Source organism: Schistocerca cancellata, chromosome 6, assembly GCF_023864275.1.
Source record: "Schistocerca cancellata isolate TAMUIC-IGC-003103 chromosome 6, iqSchCanc2.1, whole genome shotgun sequence".
NCBI lineage: Eukaryota > Metazoa > Arthropoda > Insecta > Orthoptera > Acrididae > Schistocerca > Schistocerca cancellata.
Genome location: NC_064631.1, coordinates 19449347 through 19459850, shown reverse-complemented (window position 1 = coordinate 19459850; position 10504 = coordinate 19449347). Strand labels below are relative to the sequence as shown.

The 10504-nt window shown below is 44.4% G+C and overlaps 1 pseudogene; it reads right to left on the bottom strand.

Moving 5' to 3' along the window:
- Nucleotides 1-2040: 2040 nt before the first annotated feature.
- On the bottom strand, nt 2041-2158 carry LOC126089796 (5S ribosomal RNA; annotated as a pseudogene).
- Nucleotides 2159-10504: the final 8346 nt, after the last annotated feature.

The following is a 10504-nucleotide window of genomic DNA, read 5'->3' as shown; positions in this document are numbered from 1 at the left end:
TTATCACGCCCGCGTCTTGTTTCCCCCTACTTCACCAGGGCTGTGTTAGCGCCCCTCTCCCCCGACCCTCCCCCTCCTGGATAGCTCGTTTGCCGAGGCTCGGGTGGGAAGCAGCAGCGTTCGCACTCGTCCTGGTCCCTTCGGCGCCCTTAGCGGCGTATCGCCCGTCCCACTGATTTACCGCCGTGAGGAATGTGTGCCATCCGTCCAGCTCCCTAGCTGCGCGTGCTCGATGCCTCGCGCCGTCTTTTGTCCGGACATCTCACCTCCGCTCCTCCTCTTTTTGCCGCCCAGAAGCAACGCGTGCTGCGTACTAAGCGAAATGTCCGAAAGCACTCAATTGTTTTACATACGTTTTAGACAACTGTCCAACCACAGTTTTCTGAACAGCAGAACATTAAATTTCCTCGTAAAGAATTTTGTGGCATTTCTGTGGTCTTCAATCACAAGACTGATCTATCCCGTGCTAATCTAGTAGATAGTGTCGGAAGTTCCATGCGGCTTTTCGCGGATGATGCTGTAGTATACAGAGAAGTTGCAGCATTAGAAAATTGCAGCGAAATGCAGGAAGATCTGCAGCGGATAGGCACTTGGTGCAGGGAGTGGCAACTGACCCTTAACGTAGACAAATGTAATGTATCGCGAGTACATAGAAAGAAGGATCCTTTATTGTATGATTATATGATAGCGGAACAAACACTGGTAGCAGTTACTTCTGTAAAATATCTGGTTGTATGCGTACGGAACGATTTGAAGTGAAATCATCATATAAAATTAATTGTTGGTAAGGCGTGTGCCAAGTTGAGAGTCATTGGTAGAGTCCTTAGAAAATGTAGTCCATCAACAAAGGAGGTGGCTTACAAAACACTCGTTCGACCTATACTTGAGTACTGCTCATCAGCGTGGGATCCGTACCAGGTCGGGTTGACAGAGGAGATAGAGAAGATCCAAAGTAGAGCGGTGCGTTTCGTCACAGGGTTATTTGGTAAGCGTGATAGCGTTACGGAGATGTTTAGCAAACTCAAGTGGCAGACTCTGCAAGAGAGGCGCTCTGCATCGCGGTATAGCTTGCTGTTCAGGTTTCGAGAGGGTGCATTTCTGGATGAGGTATCGAATATGTTGCTCCCCCTATTTATACCTCCCGAGGAGACCACGAGTGTAAAATTAGAGAGATTCGAGCGCGCACGGTGTCTTTCCGGCAGTCGTTCTTCCCGCAAACCATACGCGACTGGAACAGGAAAGGGAGGTAATGACAGTGGCACTTAAAGACCACTCCGCTACTCATCGTTGGGTGGCTTGTGGAGTGCAAATGTAAATGTAGATGAATTTCCTCCGCTCCGCATGACTAGCGCTACTTACAGCGACTTGAACCTGCTTCCTGCAGCCAACTCTCGCTCTCACTCTACAGTTTGGAACGGCTTCTTCTTCGCATTTTCTTCCAATACGAAATTAACTATTCCCTGTGCCTCAGGATGCTCCTGTTAACCGATTCCCTCTTTTGTTCGACTTGTGCCATGAATTTCTTGTCTCCCGAATTCGATTCAGTACATCGTAATTAGTTATCCAATCTTCAGCAGTCTTTCGTACCTCCACATCTCAAAACATTCTCTTCTTGTCTAAACCGTTTGTCGTACATGTTTCATTTGGTGTAAGGCTGTACTCCAGGCACGTAATTTCAGAAGAGACTTTTTAAGGCTTCAAATTAGGCAGTGTGTATTTTATTATATATTCATTGCTGTTAGAAATGACTGCGATTTATTATCATTCTAAGGTTGATTGTTATGTTCTGCACACTCTATGTACCTTTCAGTATGACATTGCATATACACTGTCCATTCACAGGAATGTGCACTCTATCTTCAGTCCACAAGTGGACCATCCGACCGCCATGTCATCCTCATGGCGGATGCGGATAGGAGGGGCTTGTGGTCAGCACACCGCTCTCCCGGTCGTTATGATGGTTTTCTTTGACCGGAGCCGCTACTATTCGGTCGAGTAGCCCCTCAATTGGCATCACGAGGCTGAGTGCACCCCGAAAAATGGCAATGGCGCATGACGACCCAGATGGTCACCCATCCAAGTGCCGGCCACGCCCGACAGCGCTTAACTTCGGTGATCTGGCGGGAACCGGTGTATCCACTGCGGCGAGGCCGTTGCCCACAGCAATATGACACCTGTCAAAAACTGAATAACCACTTTTGCAGCGCGGACCGCTGCGAAACGTGCAGGAAGAGATGCAACGAGGTCCCGTAACGTACCGACAGGGATGTGAAGCCACGCCCACTCCAGTGCCGTGCACTAAGTTTTTCGTGTGAGGATCCATGGCGTGAAAAGTCCGATGGAGGTGGTCCCACAGATTCTCGGTTGGGTCTTAATCCAGGGTGTTTGGTAGCCATGGTAGTACGGCAAACTCGTCCTGGCGCTCTTCGAGCAACGCCTGTACACTGCGAGCCGTGTGACACGCTCCAACGAGAAACAGATTGCATGCAGGGTCCGGCATGGTCCCCAAGTACTTGTGTTGATCCACTGTGTCTTTCAGAATGATGGGATCACCCAGAAAAAGCTACGAAAACGCTCCCCAGACCACAACCCTCCATACTTGTTTGCTTTTAGACGTTTCACACCGTACACGCCAACTGTTATCTGTCCGATGGAGCGTAATACGTGATTCATAGTAAAGGGCGACCTGTCGCCCCTGAGTGGATGCCCATTTCCGTTACTGTCGTGCACATTCCAGCCTTTGTTGCCGCTGAACAGCAGTCAGGATGCGTGCATAAATCAGGCACCTGCTGCGGAAGCCCATACATAACAACGTTCGTTGATCGTTCGTTGAGGAGACACAACTGGTAGTTCCTTGGTTCATCTGGACGGTCAGTTGCTCGGCAGTCGCATGTCTGTTCGGCCCTATACAGGTTGTTACAAAAAGTTATGGCCAAACGTCCAGGAAACATTCCTCACACACAAATAAAGAAAAGATGTTATGTGGACATTTATCCGGAAACGCTTAATTTCCATCTTAGAGCTCATTTTAGTTTCCTCAGTACGTAATGTACTTCCTCGATTCACCACCAGTTGGCCCAATTGAAGGAAGGTAATGTTGACTTCGGTGCTTGTGTTGACATGCGACTCATCGCTCTACAGTACTAGCATCAAGCACATCAGTACGTAGCATCAACAGGTTAGTGTTCATCACGAACGTGGTTTTGCAGTCAGTGCAATGTTTACAAATGCGGAGTTGGCAGATGCCCATTTGATGTATGCATTAGCACGGGGCAATAGCCGTGGCGCGGTTCGTTTGTATCGAGACAGATTTCCAGAACGAAGGTGTCCCGACAGGAAGACGTTCGAAGCAATTGACCGGCGCCTCAGGGAGCACGGAACATTCCAGTCTATGACTCGCGACTTGGGAAGACCTAGAACGACGAGGACACCTGCAATGGACGAGGCAATTCTTCTTGCAGTTGACGATAACCCTAATGTCAGCGTCAGAGAAGATGCTGCTGTACAAGGTAACGTTGACCACGTCACTGTATGGACAGTGCTACGGGAGAACCAGTTGTTTCCGTATCATGTGCAGCGTGTGCAGGCACTATCAACAGCTGATTGGCCTCCACGGGTACACTTCTGCGAATGGTTCATCCGACAATGTGTCAATCCTCATTTCAGTGCAAATGTTCACTTTACGGATGAGGCTTCATTCCAACGTGATCAAATTGTAAATTTTCACAATCAACATGTGTGGGCTGACGAGAATCCGCACGCAATAGTGCAATCACGTCATCAACACAGATTTTCTGTGAACGTTTGGGCAGGCATTGTTGGTGATGTCTTCATTGGGCCCCATGTTCTTCCACCTACGCTCAATGGAGCACGTTATCATGATTTCATACGGGATACTCTACCTGCGCTGCAAGAACATGTGCCTTTACAAGTACGACACGACATGCGGTTCATACACGATGGAGCTCCTGCACATTTCAGTCGAAGTGTTCGTACGCTTCTCAACAACAGATTCCGTGACCGATGCATTGGTAGAGGTGGACCAATTCCATGGCCTCCACGCTCTCCTGACCTCAACCCTCTTGACTTTCATTCATAGGGGCATTTGAAAGCTCTTGTCTACGCAACCCCGGTACCAAATGTAGAGACTCTTCGTGCTCGTATTGTGGACGGCTGTGATTCAATACGCCATTCTCCAGGGCTGCATCAGCGCATCAGGGATTCCATGCGACGGAGGGTCGATGCATGTATCGTCGCTAACGGAGGACATTTTGAACATTTCCAGTAACAAAGTGTTTGAAGTCACGCTGGTACGTTCTGTTGCTGTGTGTTTCCATTCCATGATTAATGTGACTTGAAGAGAAGTAATAAAATGAGCTCTAACATGGAAAGTAAGCGTTTCAAGACACATGTCCACATAACATATTTTCTTTCTTTGTGTGTGGGGAATGTTTCCTGAAAGTTTGGCCGTACCTTTTTCTAACACCCTGTATATCTCCGCAGCCGTTGTTCACCCTCGTCACCAATGGGCTGTGCTGCACCACACGTGCTTCGACGTCGTTTCCGGATAGCGCCATTTGGCCATACTCCAACCAGGGCGGCACGTGAACAGTTTACACACTTAGCTGTTTAGGAAATGCTTCCATCCTTGTCCCAAAAACCAGTGATGAAACCGTTTTGGACGTCAGATAAATCGCTACGTTTCAGCAATACGACAACACTGCAACATTTTCCGCGTCCCCAGACGCGCTTTACATATCCTCAGTTGCTAATGGTGGCAACTTCCGTTTGTGAGTGGTTACTCCACGTTGATGTCGTACACAGACGGTGGTCACATTAATGCGAGTGGACCGTGTGTAATGTGAAAAATCTACAGCTGCATTCACAGAAAATTGTAGAAATGAAATAAAACAGGTAGAGAGCACTGGAAAAAATCACAGTCACAGAACGTCTGCCTCTATTCTGTTACGATGGTGGCAACGAACACTCTTGGAATTCCTCAAGATTGCTGATCGTGAAATTTTTTAAATCTGTGCTTGATACCATAAAAAACTACTGCCGAGTGGTTCTAGGCGCTTCAGTCCGGAACCGCGCTGCTGCTGCTGCGGTTTAGGTTCGAATCCTGCCTCGGGAATGGATGTGTGTGATGTTCTTAGGTTAGTCAGGTATCAGTAGTTTTAAGTCTAGGGGACTGATGACCTCAGATGTTAAGTCGGATACTGCTTAGAGCCATTTGAACCATTTTGAAACTACTGCCAGCTGATCGTACATAGGTTGGCAGCAATCAAGCCCTCGTATCTTCATTTAGGTTCTGAAGTCTAAAATTCTGTTGATGTGCTTGACATATTGAACACATTATAGCAGTGATTAACCTGTTCATCAGTATCCCATTTGGACTCACCGTCATCATCATCTTCCATCATAACTTGGAATTACCGTGGGATTCCTTCTTCACTCTTTCCTTGTAGAACTCCTTCTCGAGATGCTACAGCTGCTGCTATTCTTCTTGTGCCCATACGCTCCAAACCTCTTTGGTCTTCCTCCATTTGTTTGCCAAATATGTTGCTCTGTACTTCGAAACCGAAATTTCTATGTTCCTTACTGTAAAACTGATACTGCACCACTCTTGATAATCCATTATTCCAGGGTTAAGTAACTTGCATCCTTCGGTAGCTAAACTAATCTTGTCCAACTTCACGATATCCAGTCCCATCACCCTTTCCATTTGGTTTACATATACACAGTGTCGACGGAATTTGTGTATTTGTTTCCCCGTTGCAAACAAAATAATTTGTAAAGCGGAATTTTACGTGCCCATTCGATTGATCAGTCCCAGATTATTCTAGAACGAAATTCATTTTTTATCGACATTTGTTAACAGGAACACTAAAATAAGAGACTAACCAGTACTGCAGCAGCGACTGACCAGCTCTGTTGCACGGAGGCGGCAGTCTGCGCAGGCCAGGGCGGCACAGGAGTCCCCGCTGGAGTACCGGCTGTTCTCCGTGTTTTACTGTCCCTGTTAATACATGTCGATAAAAAGCGAATTTCGCTTTAGACTAATCTGGAATACATCAATCGAATGTGCAGATAAAATCCTGCTTTAAAAATAATGTCGTTTGTAGCGGGAAAACAAACCGACGCTGTCCGTCGACACTGGGCCAAGTATTAAAGACGTGATGAGCAGTATTTGTTTGAGGTGACTCCTGCTACACAGTGCAAAAACAAAATTGCAAATATCTGCCGAATCAAGAGAGAAATTGCTCCTTACGACTCTTAGGAGAGATATCCGGTATATAATTAAGTGGCGCTCAAGAAGTTTCCATTCGAAGACCGTACAGTCCAGAATCGGTACGCCAATCAGACAAAGTCGCCCTCAGCACTGACGCAGTCATCCCACCGCTGCACCAGGTTGAAGATACCCGTCTCGTAAAACGCCGTGTCCTGTTGCGTGTAAATGTCCGTAACTGCATACTGCACATCCTCTTCCGACAGGAATCGTCGACCCTTAAAGGCTTTATTTAAGGGACCGAAGCCTTGATAATCGCATGGAGAGAGGTCACGACAATTGGTCGCGCAGTGCGGCAGGTGGTTGTTGTGGCTCACTTGGTTGGTTCTCGCTGCTGACTTAGTGGCACGTCCTCTTTGCATGGCATAGGATGTTTTCCACCGCCCAACCTTTTATTCATTGACTGTCCACCCTACGGACATCATGATTTTAGCTATGAAGACTGGGCCTTCTAAATTCTCAGTCATGTTGTTTGCTATGTTTTAATTTTTATATTCTCCTTATGATGTGGCTATAAGACACGAAACTGATAGTGCTTTAGTAAAACGGGTTCAAGATACAGCTACACGGGGAACAAGGGCTGTGTGGCGTGGACTGGGCGGTTTTTTAGGTTAGAGGGTCTCGGGAAAACACAAGAAGGGCTTCAGTCACGAAGGTTGCAGGCTGAACACAGGAAGAACGTAGATACAGGAACCATTGGTATAACATTGTGAACTGTCGTAGCTGTGTTGAAAAAGTACCAGAGCTCCAAGCGCTAATAGAAAGAACTGATGCTCAAATCGTTACAGACAGTGAAAGCTGGCTAAAGCCGGATATAAGCTCAGCCGAAATTTTTGAGAAGAATCTAACCGTGTCCCGAAAGGACAGGCTAAACACGGTTGGCGGTGGCGTATTTGTTGCCGTTAGAAGTAGTTTAACTTGTGTCGCGAAACTGAAGTAGATACTTCCTGTGAGTTAGTATCGGCAGAGGTCGTTGTTGGTAACCGGAATAAAATAACAATTGGATCATTTTACCGACCTCCCAATTCAGATGATACAGTTGCTGAAAGGTTAAAAGGAAACTTGAGTTAAAAGGAAACTCATATGATAATAGTTGGTGGTGACTTTAATTTACCCTCGATATGTTGGAGAAAATACATGTTTAATTCCAGAGGTACGCATAAAATATCATCCGAAATTGTGCTAAACGCATTCTCTGAAAATTATTTCGAGCAGTTAGTTCATGAGCCCATGCGAACAGTAAATGGTTGTGAAGACACACTTGACCTCTTAGCAAAAAATAATCCTGAGTTAATAACGAGCATCAAAACCGATTCAGCGATTAGTGAACACAGGGCTGACGTAGCAAGATTGAATATTGTAATCCCCAAATCCTCGAAAAATAAGCCAAAAATATACCTATTCAAAAAAGGAGATAAAAATTCACTTCACGCCTTCCTGAGAGACAATCTCCACTCATTCAAAACTAATAATATAAGTGTAGACAAGATGCGGCATAGATTCAAAGAAATAGTATCGGCAGCAGTTGAGAAATTTATACCAAATAAATTAACAAACGACGGAGCTGATCCTCCTTGGTATACAAAACGGGTTAGAACACTGTTGCAGAAACAACAAAACAAACATGCCAAATTTAAACAGATGCAAAATTCCCAAGATTGGTGATCTTTTACAGAAGCTCGAAATTTAGCGCGGACTTCAATGCGAGATGTTTATAACAGTTTCCACAACAAAACATTCTCTCGAAACCTGGCAGAAAATCCAAAGAGATTCTGGTCGTATGTGAAGTATGCTACCGGCGAGATACAATCAATGCCTTCTCTTGCGCGATAGCATTGGAGATACTTTCGAAGACAGTGCTGCCAAAGCAAAGTTACTAAACACAGCCTTCCGAAATGGCTTCACAAAAGACGACGAAGTAAATATTCCAGAATTCGAATCGAGAACAGCTGCCAACTTGAGTAACATAGAAGTAAATAACGTCAGAGTAGAGAAGCAACTTAAATCACTTAATAAAAGCAAGTCTTCTGGTCCAGACTGTATACCAATTAGGGTCCTTTCAGAGTATGCTGATGCATTAGCTCCATATTAAAAATCATATACAACCGTTCGCTCGACGAAAGATCCGAACCCAAAGACTGGAACGTTGCACAGGTCACACCAATATTCAAAAAAAGTAGTAGGAGTAATCCACTAAATTACAGGCCGATATCGTTAACGTCGATATGAAGCAGGATTTTGGAACATATATTGCCTTCGAACATTATGAATTACCTCGAAGAAAACGGTTATTTGACACTCAGTCGACATGGGTTTAGAAAACATCGTTCCTGTGAAACACAACTAGCTCTTTATTCACATGAAGTGTTGAGTGCTATTGACAAGGGATTTCAAATCGATTCCGTATTTCTGGTTTTCCGGAATGCTTTTGACACTGTACCACACAAGCGGCTCGTCGTAGCGAAATTGGGTGCTTATGGAATATCGTCTCAGTTATGTGACTGGATTTGTGATTTCCTGTCAGAGAGGTCACAGTTCGTAGTAATTGACGGATAGTCATCGAGTAAAACAGAAGTGATTTCTGACGTTCTTCAAGGTAGTTTTACTGGCCCTCTGCTGTTCCTTATATATATATAAACGATTTGGGAGACAATCTGAGCAGCCGTCTTCGGTTGTTTGCAGATGACGCTGCCGTTTATCGACTAATAAAGTCGTCTGAAGATCAAAACCAATTGCAAAACGATTTAGAAAAGATATGTGAATGGAGCTGCGAAAATTAGCAATTGACCCTAAATAATGAAAAGTGTGAGGTCACCCACATGAGTGCTGAAAGGAATCCGTTAAACTTCGGTTACACGATACATTTGTCGAATCTAAAGGCCGTAAATCCAACTAAATAGCTAGGAATTATAATTAGAAACAAATTATATTGGGAAGAACGCATAGAAATTGTTGTGGGTAAGGGAAATCAAAGACTGCGTTTTATTGGCAGAACGCTAGAAAATGTAACAGATCTACTAAAGAAAAAGAGACTACCTACACTACGCTTGTCCGACCTCTTTTAGAATACTGCTGCATTGTGTGGCACCCTTACCAGACAGGATTAACTGAATATATCGAGAAAGTTCAAAGAATAGCAGCTCGTTTTGTATTACCGAGAAATAGGTGAAAGAGTGTCACGGACACGATACAGGATTTGGGGTTCGACGTATTAAAACATGTGTTTGTCATTTCGACGAGATCTTTTCCGAAATTTCAATCACCAGCTTTCTCTTCAAATGCGACAATATTTTGATGACGCCGACTTACATAGAGAGAACCGATCATCGTAATAAAATAAGGGAAATCAGAACATGCACGGAAATATATAGGTGTTCCTTTTTTTCCGCGCGCAGTTCGAAAGTGGAATAATAAAGAATTACTGTGAAGGTAGGTCGATGAACCGTCCGCCAGGCACTTAAGTGGTATTTATAGAGTATCCATGTAGATGTAGATGTACAAGTAGTATTGTATTTCTTGTTTACGTAAGCTTCAAGCGAAATTTGAGCTCAGTTACATGGAAACTAAATGCAACAGTTTGCATTTCAAATATATTTATGCTAACTGAAATGATATTCGATATTGGTGTCAGTGGTGACCCGTGTTTACTGGACTGTTTTCGTCTCTGTCATTGCATATTTTCACCAGTGTCAGTTTGCACTACTAAGAACACATGGTACACTCTGTATTACATGTTACTGCATTTCTCTGTTTCAAAAGAGGTTTTCTTGCTATTGTAAGTCTGAATTTTACATACTCTTTGCTTCTTCCATGGACAATTATTGTGCTCTCCAAAAACCAAAACTCTTCTACTACTTTCGGTGTCTCATTTCCTAATGTAAACCCTCAGCGTCACCTGATTTAATTTGACCTCATTCCATTACGAATCTTTTACTGTTGTCAGTGCTTCTCTTATCAAGAATTTTAATAAAAAAATACGTAATATAAATTATGTGCGAGAGTACTGAATTTGTTTGCCTGGTGTTCACATAAAGTGATATAAGCCGTAATGAAGCTACAACATGCATTTTCGAGGCTTTTTACTCATTTGCATGGAATACAAGACGAGACTAACGAACTAATGCGGAGCGAGCAGCCGATATAAATCGAAACACGGATTGAGTGGGACAGACAACTTGAAACATGCGAAATATGGACAGACAGACTGGTGATTCG